General features: G+C 50.9%; 1 non-coding gene across 1 annotated transcript; it reads right to left on the bottom strand.

The window, feature by feature from the left end:
* Positions 1–8,508: 8,508 nt before the first annotated feature.
* Positions 8,509–8,615, bottom strand: LOC138468611 (U6 spliceosomal RNA). The gene has a single exon (XR_011268363.1). It is a non-coding gene; the product is annotated as a U6 spliceosomal RNA (small nuclear RNA).
* Between the last annotated feature and the right edge of the window lie 2,726 nt (positions 8,616–11,341).

Below are 11,341 nucleotides of genomic sequence, written 5' to 3'. Positions count from 1 at the left end.
GGAAGCACTGGCCGAATGCACTCCAGGACCCTCATCTGCTGGGTGGTATTGTGGCACTGGCGCCCCACTGCATCAGCTGCGTTTAAGAGGCACTGGGCCTTCTTCAGGGTCCTGCACTTGTAGTCCTCCCAGCGCTTCTGGATGTGTTTGATGTCGCGGGGTGCCACCCCTTCTGCATCCCAGGATGTCAACTTCATTTGCATTGAAGTTGGCAGCCCGATGCCTCCCTGCTGGGGGGTTGCCACTGGTGCCGGATGGTGTTGCGTCGGACATGGGAACCCCTGAGGCAGGTGTGGGTGGGCAACTGGGTCCTGGGGCTGGGCTGTGGAGTGATGGAACACCAGTCGGGAGTCTTCTGTTCCAGCAGGGGTGGTCACAGCAACTGGACCCCTGCAGACGGCTGATGTGCAGGCACCAAATGGCAGGGCACTGTTGGCAGCAGGCAGCAGCAGATGGCTTGTAGGAGACTGTAAGGGGCAGGAAAATGGCCTTCTGGGCAGGAGTGTGGTCTTCCGTATGTTGTTGCATGGCCAGTTTGATGCAGAGTGAATTGACACGTGAAAAAACTGCACGTCAGTGTGTAATTCGAGGAAAGAACCTCAGTGCATAAGCGCGTAAGTGATGTGATGCGCACAGGCGTTTCCCTTGTATGGGTGCATAGTGAATCCGCACGTGCAAAAACAGCACGTCCATGTGTGAATGTGTGTAATTCGAGGAAAGGGCCTTAGCGCGTAGGTGCCCCAGTGACGTTGCGCGTGCGGGCGGTGCCTTCAGCACGGGTCAAAGGTCCAGCGGGGAAGCAGTTCACTGTACATGCTGTTCATGGAGACTGACGCGTGTGTTTACTCTTCTGGATTCACACGTGATTACTTCACAGCGTTTGAAGTTCATACCTCTTCTTTTGGCGGGGTGTTGCCTGTGCGCACAAACGCGTGTGTTTTTCTTTTTATTTTCCACGCAAGGCAGATGGTGAGTCACGCACACTTTTTTCCCCACTGTGGTTCCCTTTGTGCATCGCGTACCATTTTCGAGGTCATAGTAGCCTGCGTGTTCCAGGCGTATGTGTTTTTGGTGTCCCTGGGTGCCGCACTGTACTGCTGGAGGTAAAATCCACACACGTGGGCTGCCGGGGTCGCGTGCACATTTTTCATTTGAAATTGTACTCTTTTTTTTTTAAATAAAATATTTCAATGATTTTTATTATTATTATTTTTTTGGGGGGGGCTTGAGCGTTGCGTGACCCGTCATTTTTCCCCAGGGGTCACAGACAGCCTTGCAGGAGCACAGGGGTACCTATTCCATCCAGTACCCTGCCCCCTTCAACCCAATTGCCCAGGACAATTGGTGAGTGCACCTCCCATCGGCTATTTACCGTCTGTTCCATGGTTGGAAGGCCACCAAAGGGTAAAGGGGGCAAAGGTGGCCGTCCTCCCAGGGCTATATGTGGTCGGGCACGTGGCCGTGGAGACTAGGGGGGACAGGGAGTCCAGGGTGGCCATTGTGGCTACAGAGGGAGAAGAGGCAGGGGTGCCCCACTGGGGCAGGATGCCCAGCCACGTGCTGGTGCAGACATGCCACCACACCCTGTGGCTCCTGGTGATGCAGCTGTTGCATCACAACCTGTGGCCCATATGACCCAACAGCAACTTTCATCTACTGTCACAGGCCCACTGGTGGTGGTAGCTGCAGGTGCAGCTGTGGGGTCCACCACCCGGGCTCGGAGTCGTGCAGCTCATGTTGCGTTGCGTGATGAGGACTCCCAGGATGATTTCTATCTTGTCAGGAGGTGCTGGTCACATTTGTCCAGTGTAGCTGTGACCCCAGACACGGCTCCGGCCTCCGGCACGTCGAGGAAGAATCCTTTCGGAAAGCATGAACTGGACTTCCTTGTGGACTACATGTCGGCACACCAACGCGATATGCTTGTGGGCACACAGTGCCATACAACGCATCACCAGCATTGGGTCCACTGGCAGCATGTTGCGGATGGTGTGACATCCATGGGATTCCAGGTGTGCACGGGTCAGGACTGCTACAAGCGTTGGAATGACCTCCGACGCAGTGCAAAACAAAAGCGTGCCTCCAATTACTCCATGTCTCTGGTGACTGGTGGTGGGCCAGCACTGGAGGAGGATGAACTCACTCAGCACGAGGAGATCAGTGCAGAGTTCCTCTCAGAAGAACAAATCTGTGGAGTGGGATAGAGGATGGATTATGATGTATCGTCCAGTGAGTATTGATGCGTGTTACTAAATGACATGTGTGTTTGGCGTGTGTGACCCTCCCAGATACAACTTGGGTCCTTCCTTTCATCAATCTCCCTCTCTACATGTGGTGTTCACCAGTGGTCTGCCCTCTCGGCCTGGCTTTCCAAACAGTACCTGGCAGCTCTCGCCTACTGCATTTTCATTTTCTGCTACAACATCCAGTACTATGCTGATGACACTCAAATGATTCCCAGGCTGCCCTTGGCCACCTCTTCTCCCTCCCTCATTTCTGATTGCCTCATTGACATTTGAAATTGGTGTACTGCCAACGATCTCTGTCTAAATGCCAGAAAGACTGACATCCTCCTCATCGGTACACCTTCACCATCCTTTCCCCTCACTCTGACTGGCCCCTCTTGGCCCTCCTCCTACCCCCACCTGCAAGGCCAACAACCTTGGGGTCACCTTTGACTCCACACATTCCTTTTCTGCACATATTTCTGACGTTTCTTGAGATATATTAACTTCTTGCTTAACTGTACCTTTCCTCTCGTTCACCTACAAGCTCACAGTCTTTCAAGCTCTGGTTGTCTCAAGGTTGGACTACTGTGACAGGCTCTTTCAAAATTCTACCTGCCTCCACACTCCGCCCTCTACCACTAATCCAGTACAGGACTGCGAGACTTGTCCTTGGCCTCAAGCCCTGGGATCCTATCTTTCCAGCTCTGAAATCCCTTCATTGGCTACCAATAGATGCAAGGATGAAACTTTAGACCCTCTGCATTGTGAACAAGGATTTCTGCGCCTGGGTCCAAGAAACCTTCAACTATCCCTCTGCCAATACCTCCCCTCTCGAGTCCTTTGCTCCTCTACCTCACACTCCCTCCGAGTCAGTCGTTTATCGAAGAAACAAGCTGGGGGCACATTTGTGTCTACGGCTGGGATCTCCCTCTGGATCAGCCTACCTGCCACATTGAAACTTGAAGAGAAACATCTCTGCTTCCGGAATCACCTCAAGACCTTCCTATTTGCTCCTGCATTAGCCCCTCTTCTCCCCAGCTGAACAATTTCCTCTCTTGGCACTGTGCACCTGGACACCCTCTCTCCTTCAGGCCCAGGTACCTGCTCACCCTGCCTCCCTGCTGCACTGCCTCCAGGCCTCCCATTGCAAGGGGTCCTGTACATGTACCCATACAGTCCCCCACTCTTCTTCTGCACTCATCTGATTTGCCCTATCCAAATGATCTTGCACTTGCCACTTGCTGGCTGCACTACCACCTTTTGAATGCCTATTTTATCATTGGACTTCATTTTCATTCTTTGGGCTCCTCTGTTTGGCATGTTCCACTTCTTCCCCTTCCAGGGACTTCAACCTGTTATCCCTTCTCCATGCACTTGCGTGTTCTCAATGTCACTGTGCCAAGTATGATCGTTGTTTTCATTTCCTTTTCTCCCTTGTTCCCCTCCCTTTGCTTGGCTGCGCTCTGAGCCACTTGTGTACGAGGGCAATCTTGATGAGATGTCATATACATCCTTTGTCCTTGGTGCAGTTTGTCTCACTTTGACTGTGCTGATGGCAGTGACTCCCTGTGCACATGTGTGTACATCCATGTTCAATGTGCATTCCATGTATGCCCCTACGTGTCCTTGACTGCCTGCTCATTGTAGTATGTTTCCAGGATGATCCAAGGGTCATGTTATTTGGACAGCAATTTCATGCTCACTGTGGGTCTGTGTGTCGTCAAACACAACTTTAGGATGCCCACATCTGTGTCGTACACATGGCTCCCCCTGTTACAGGCCCACCACCTCTTTTCAACTGGTGTTGTGTCTTCTGCATGCATGGGTGTACTACTGATGGTTCCCCAGCTGTCCTGCATCATGTCCACTTCTCATCGGCTGTAGTGAAATTTGACTGACGACATGCAATAGACGCATGCCAACACTGTCTGCCAATGCACAGTTCTGTGGTGAACCTTTCATTGCCATGCAGTGCCTCCCTGCTATTGTCCAGAGGGTGGGTGTTTCACAGTATCCATGCTACATGGTGCATGCCATTTGCACATGATGGCTGCAATTGCCCTTACACTGCTGTCACGTTTGGAGATTGACATCACTACATACCTGTTGATGTTGGAAGTTCAGGGGGTACACATGCACTGCACCACACACACCCACTCCTGTGCCAATTTCAGGCCTTCAACATGCCAACCAAATGCTGCTGTGTGATAGTGACCTGCCATGTATGTACCCATGTCCGTCCTTTCACTGTATCGAAACGCAGTATCGTAGGTGCCCCCTGTGACACATGTACTCTGCATAGTCAATGGTTGTTGAGTGCTGCACATGAACATGCATGGTACATGTGTCATGGTGTGTTTGGTGTGATTGCCAGCTGTGGCTATTTGCGTGTTCCCACATGCTTATGCTACGTGCCATCTCTTTGTTGCCATCTCCCATTTCTGCCTTGGATATGTGTCTGCTAGAGGTTGTGTGTGATGCAGGTGATGGGCAACATGCAAAACATGTGTTGGCTTCACATTTTGCACATATCCTTTTCTGCTTTCGGGATACCCTGGCATTGCAATGCCACTGGATGCATGTTGAGCTTTGAGTTGCGTGTGGCATGTCTGCTTCATGTGTTGGCTGTCAATGTTGCGATCTGTATGTGTGTGGGAAATGCTACTGACATGCGTGTTCCTGTTTCATTTGTTTATGTTGCAGGTAATGAAGCACTGGAGGCAGAGGATAAAGATGTCATCCCAGACACGGTGGTCAGTTCACATGACCATCCAGGCACCAGTGGGGATCGTGGGGTGGCAGCCCACAAGAACCCACTGGTGCTCCAGGCCATCGTGTCCAGAGCGGACTCTGAGTCAGGCTCTGATGTATCCTCTGACCACTATGTTGAGCCGGATCTGCATCATGACGTGTCGTCGATGGTTATTGATCCTGTGTTGGATGATCTTCTGTCTGTGACACCCGCATTAGGGGTCAGGCGGGGTTGGAATGTCTGCCTGTGTTGGTTACGGGTGCACGGTCACACTCAAAACCAGTTGGCCATATTCGTGGGGCATCAGGTCGACGGAGGGATGCAGTCCTGCAACCGCGTGTGGCACCAACCCAGCAAGGACCACGGCTCCCTGGGCCCAGCAGTTGTTGTGTCCAGCAACGCGGTGGCCTTGCGGTACCGGGGTCAACTGAGTGGGAGTATGCCGTTATTGCCATAGCACAGCAACAGGGGGGAGCAGTTGAGATGATGGCTCAAGGTATGGAAAGTGTGGCACGTTCCATCCTCCCCCCTGAAAGGCAAGTGCAGTTCCAGCAGCAGGCTACGCGGTCCACGTGACACTCACTCAGGCTGGGCATGGCGGCCTCTGACAGGGCGCGCCGGGCTGAAATGGTGGCTCTGCGTCAAGCTATTTCTGCTCAGGCAGAAGCACACCATGAGGCCCTGAGGGTCGAACACCAAACCCTCCGATCTACTCTGGGTGCTCTCATGATGGCTGATAGTAGGTGGGCAGAAGAAGGATGGAGCGGCTTGAAAGAACCATCTCAGCTGAACTCCATGCAAGCTGGGAGGTACTCCTTATGTCATGTGAGGCCATGCATGCTGAACACCATCTTACACGTGCGTCCTGTAATGCATGCAGACCTATGTGTCATTGCCAGGATCTGGCTTACCAGAACTGCATACTTGCTGCCGCTGAGGAGCAAGGCGCGGATAGGTGTGGTGAGGCAACTGTGCCGCGTCCACCTTCTGATTTCCATACAGAAGGTGACAACGACAACCTATCTCCCACATAGGTCGGGCCGTGCAGGCGCTGAGCCCAGTGATTTTCTTTTTTTTAATCTCAACATCTACACATGTGGGTGTTGAGGTGCATCCTGTACCTCCCCCCTCCTGGTTGCCCTTCCTCCGGGTCATTTGTGGGCATTTTTGATTTTTCTTTTCTTTTTTTTGTATCCTGCAAGTATTTTGTATTTATTTATTTATTTTGTCTATTGTGCATTCATGTGACAGTGTGGTTGGTGCTTTGTGGCATTTGAAGGCATCCGCTGTGTGTTCCAGCAGGACCCATTCAGGCTTGTATCGTGTATTGGTTTTTCTTGGGGTCCTGACACATATGCTCCTCCTGCTTCCCCTTTTCATGGGCTCGCATGGATGGCTCGGTGTGACAGCATCTCACAAAGGGGCATTGGGCTTCTGTCATATCTGTCGCCAGCCTGCAGTCCTAATTATGTGTACATCCCTAGTGGGTATTCCGGATGGCTTCTCCAATGCATGTCTGCATTTCATTTTGGTGAGTATTCTGTTAACTGTCATCTCATCATGTTGCTTATGATTTTTTTATTAATTGACTGTCTATGTTCATGCACTTCCTGCTGTAGGCGGTACCATGCTCCCTTTGGCTGTGTAACACACACTGATGATAGGAGGGGTCTGTGTGATGACAATGTTGCATCGGGACACTTGGCCTACAGTGATTTTGATATGCCACATGCACGCTGAGTTATCCTTGTCACCACGCGTTTCAACTACCCCCATTTCCTTGCTTCCCCTGCTTTGGCCATCTTGCAGCCCTGCCTGGTGTTTTGTTGTGCCATTGGAAATATGGCTGCATTGCTTTTGACTTGACTGTCATGTTTGTGGCCTGGACCTTCTCCCCCCCCTGCCATTGGTTGCACTTGGCCCTTGTGACAATCCGGCCAACCAGGAGGCTGGAGCCTGCCACCACTACCAAAGGCCCACAATGGAGGCCCTGTCTACCCCTGTCCATCCCTGTCTACCACCCTTCTGGGTCCCTTGATTGTCCCCCTGTCTCTCCTGTCTCCGCCTGTCTCCACCTGCCCCCTGCCAGTATCCCCATATCTCCCTTGCCCCCGCACGTCTCCACCTGCCACCCCCCAGTCTCCTTATGTCTCCCCCCTTCACTGTCACACCCCCTCCCCTTCTGCACCATCTTCTTTCTCTCTGCCCCCTGTGTGTGCTTTCTTTTCCCCTTTCCCCCTTCCTGCTTTTACACCTTGGCCCCCTCCTTCCTTATCTCCTCCCTCTCCACCACCCTTTCCCCTCCTCCTTGTCCTTTGTCTGTCTTTTTCCGGCACTACCCCAATTGCCGTCAGGCATGGTGATACATAGCCGATTGTGCTTTGCAGACACTTCCCCCTCTGCCTCCGTCCATCCACCCCCACCTTCACCTTTTTGAGTTTTATTTTGGCACTTACTTTTATCATCAGTCCCTCCCCCACTGATTACAGGTCGTCTGTTTCCCCTTTCCCTTCTGTGTTTCTTTTCCCCCTCCCCAGCACTATCTTGAGTATTCATCGACATTCCATAGTTTGTCACTTGTTTTGTTACTCTCCTCACCTCTTCCCTCCTCTTCCCTCACCCCCTTCCTTATGTGACTCCTGCACTGCAACTATTGCTGTCAGGCATAGCAATGATGATGCTAGTTTTGTTTTCCCACATTACCTCCCTAGACTCTCCCTTATTGTTACAAGCACTTGTACTATGTACTTTGATTTGATAGTTCATTTTCACATTCTGGACTGTTTGAAGGACTTGTAGTACTGTTAGTCTCCCTTGTTCCCTCCCTCCTTGAGGCGCTTTGATGCACTTTGTGTGTATGCCCTATAAGGATTTTTAATGAATCTGTGATTGCTCACTGTCTGCCATTGTCGATGTGGGGTACTCTGTACATGATATGTTCTGCTGGTCAATGGCTGATCCTATGTTGGGTTTGATTTTGAGATGTCAAGGGATTGGTGTGGTTTAATACGCAGGGGGGTCCTTGAGTGCAAAGTTCACATGTGCTGTGTACAGGACACTGGGGCTCACTTCATTTCACATGCATGTATTCGATGCATGTCCCTACTGACACAAACACTTAGGCAACGCCCCCTCTCCCCCCACACCAACTACGGCGACACCATGCACACACATGCACCCAGATTGCCTTCTCAGGCATGCTGTGTCCCGACAATCCATGTTCACTTCTGATTCATTGATCGTGTACATGCATGACAGGGTACTATTCAGTTGATTGTACTTATTTTTCATGATGCTCAAGGGGTTTCCTCAACGCAATGCACACTCAATGTGCTGTCCGGTGAGCGGTGTGTTGCAGCGGACACACACGGAGCACACAGTGTTTGTAATGCCAAATTGCTATTGTCCAATGTGCATGGCAACAGGTATTCTGACTTTTGTTGCTTGCACCACTGGTGGCATGCATTTATGCCACTGTTTTCATGGTGAGGTTTTGGTCAGTCATTTCTTTTTTTTTTCTTTTCTTTTTTTTATATGGAACGCTTCACGAATTAGCGTGTCATCCTTGCGCAGGGGCCGTGCTAATCATCACTGTATCGTTCCAATTTTAGTATATGTGCTGCCGAAGCAAGCCCTGGTCAGTCATTTCTTCAGATTCCATGTCAGGTGTAATTGTCTGGTGCCTATTTACATTTCTCACATGGCACTTCATGACTATTGTGTCATGTGTTGTGCATATGGTTTGATGCTTTGCCATTGCATACCATGGTATGGTGTGGCAGACAGGGGTCATGGGGGTTTGGAGGGTTTGGGTGGCTTACCAGTACTTTCATGGCCTGTTTTGCAGGGGGGGTATGCACCTTGCATGTGCTCCTTTTGGGCACATGAGATTGGTTGTATTTAAGTAGCTACGGATGCACACAATGTGGCACGTTCGTGGACACATTCTCAGGGTGGTAAGGTTGTGACAGTTAACTGTCCCTTTCTCATCATTGATTGTCACCTGGTATGTGCCGGGCCTGTGTGCACTCCGCAGGGGTTGGAGTTTAGGTGAAAAATGTGGCCACAAGCTGGGTACAGGCTTCCTCGCCACATGCCCTTTCCCCTCCCATGCACAGAGGCCGTGCATGTGGTTGGGGATGTGGGGGCACCACCATGTCCACCGGTATGCCCGTGTGTTGCAACGTTGTGCAGGACACATGCTGCCACAATGATCCTGCACATTACTGGGGGTACATAAAGTAGCTGTCCGCCAGAGAGGTCAAGGGAGTGGAAGAGTGACTTGAGCACTCTGAATGTGTGCTCCACTATGGCCCTGGTTGCAATATGGGCTGCGTTGTATCTTACCTGGGGTGGTGTTGTAGGGTTCCATATTGGCGTCATCATGTAGGTGCTCAGAGGGTAGGCACTGTCCCCTGGTAAGGTGATAATGGTTTTCATTAGTTGGGCTTGTGTATTAGTCTGTGTGTGACATGCATGCATGTGCACAGGCATTTGTACTCACCTATGAGCCACGTGTCGCCATGTTTCCCAGCTTCCAGAGCCTGGCTTATGGCGGACATTCTGTATATGAAACTGTCATGGGTGGACCCTGGATAGTTTGCATAGACAGAGGTGATGATTCCCTTGGCATTGCATACAACCTGCACGTTGATGGAATGCCAGTGCTTGCAGTTGCGGTAGATGTTTTCAGTGGCCACATGGGTGCAATCTATGGCACCGAGCACTTTGGGGAAGTGTGCCACCCTGTAGAAGTTCTGGACCATGGCCTGCCTTTCCGCGGGTGTTCTGGGCATGTATATGTGCCTGCGGACTGGGGGGGGCACACAGTTAAGATTTTCAACACCTGGTGTAGGTTATGTGACTGTGTGGGATGTGGGACGCCCCCCACTATGGCAGTTGTCCGCTGAAATGACCCAGTGGCCAAAGAATGCAGTAAATTGAGCACCTTCTCCATGGGGTTCAATGCTTGGGATCACAAGGTGGGTGATGTGAGTTCATCCTCCCACTCAGTGACCAGCTCTAGGGTGATATGAGGTGGAAACCTATACCTTCCATAGACTTGGTCATCAGGCATCCAAAAAAGGCTGGTCCTGGGCAAAAAAATGTGGGGACTGGCTATTCTCCTCCTCCTGCGGTGTCCCACGATCACTGCTGCAAGGAATGGGACATTAATCGTAGCTGTATATGCTTGTTTGTTGTTTGCGCACACTTTTAGGCGGCGCGGGGGCGCTTCCGCCTGCTTTCGTGTGGCGGGCGTATTTGTGCGTGTGCGTGTGTTTTGACGTGTGCAGGTTTTCCCTATTCAATTCCATGAATAAGTGTTGTTCACTAGCGTGTGGTCATTGCGTGAGTTTCCCAGCGGTACTTCCCACGTTACGCCTACATTTTCATGCGTTGTTCCCCATTCCCTGTGTTCCGCCCCCTTTTTAGGTGTGTGCTCGAGAAGTTGTGCACTTCCCCGTTCCTGTCGCGCACGCATTTGGAAAGTCACAGTGACGTGTAAGGTAAGCGCGGATTTGGCGCACATCCCGGGAAAAACACGCACAGGGCCTTCCATGAATCGCACGCGTGTGATTCACACATGGGCGCTGGCTTTTTCACACTTGCGCCAGCTTGCACCACAAATTTCGGCACACATTTATTCCATGAATTGTCCTCAAAGTGTCTTTACTGCAAGCTGCTTTAGTTTCGCTTAGTGACTGTATTAGCTGTTTTGTTAGAGCCTTTTGTAGAAATTCTGCTAGAGGTGGATGCTTATTTTGTACACTTTTATTTTGATTTGCTCTATTTCTGTGTTACTTTCTACAGAGTTTTCTTTTGGTAGACATTATTTGGTGTCTGTTGTGTGGGTTGGGACGTTGTGCAATGTATGTGTGCATTGTGCATGAGTGTCTGAGTATGATGGTAGGCATGTGTGTAGAGGTGTGTGATTGTGGACTGGGCTGTTACTTCAGGTTGGGAAGGCTATTCTTGTATTTGTGTGTTACTATACTGGTGTTCAGATGACAATACAAAGTATGCACCTGCTGAGGTGCAATCAGTATATTGAATCTAATGGTGTAGGGTTGATACAATTGTTTGTTCTACAATACTGGAATACTACAGTGTTTGAGTAACAGTTAGAACACTATGGCCCTCATTACGACCCTGGCGGAATTCGGAAAACGATGGCGGAAATGCAATACCGCCATCGAATAGCGCTCGGTGCGACTATGACCCGTCACCGCAAAGTACGAAGCCATTAGCGACACCGTAGTGAACGCCAACGCTAACTGCACCAAGCACGCGCGCGCGCGCCATGCCAAACCGTAAACACCACCATGGCGCAAGGGTACGCTAATTCCGACCCTAGCGGACA

Source organism: Ambystoma mexicanum, chromosome 4q (assembly GCF_040938575.1).
Source record: "Ambystoma mexicanum isolate Mex_15411 chromosome 4q, UKY_AmexF1_1, whole genome shotgun sequence".
NCBI lineage: Eukaryota > Metazoa > Chordata > Amphibia > Caudata > Ambystomatidae > Ambystoma > Ambystoma mexicanum.
The sequence above is the reverse complement of the archived record's forward strand: the minus strand, read 5'-3'. Positions and strand labels throughout refer to the sequence as shown.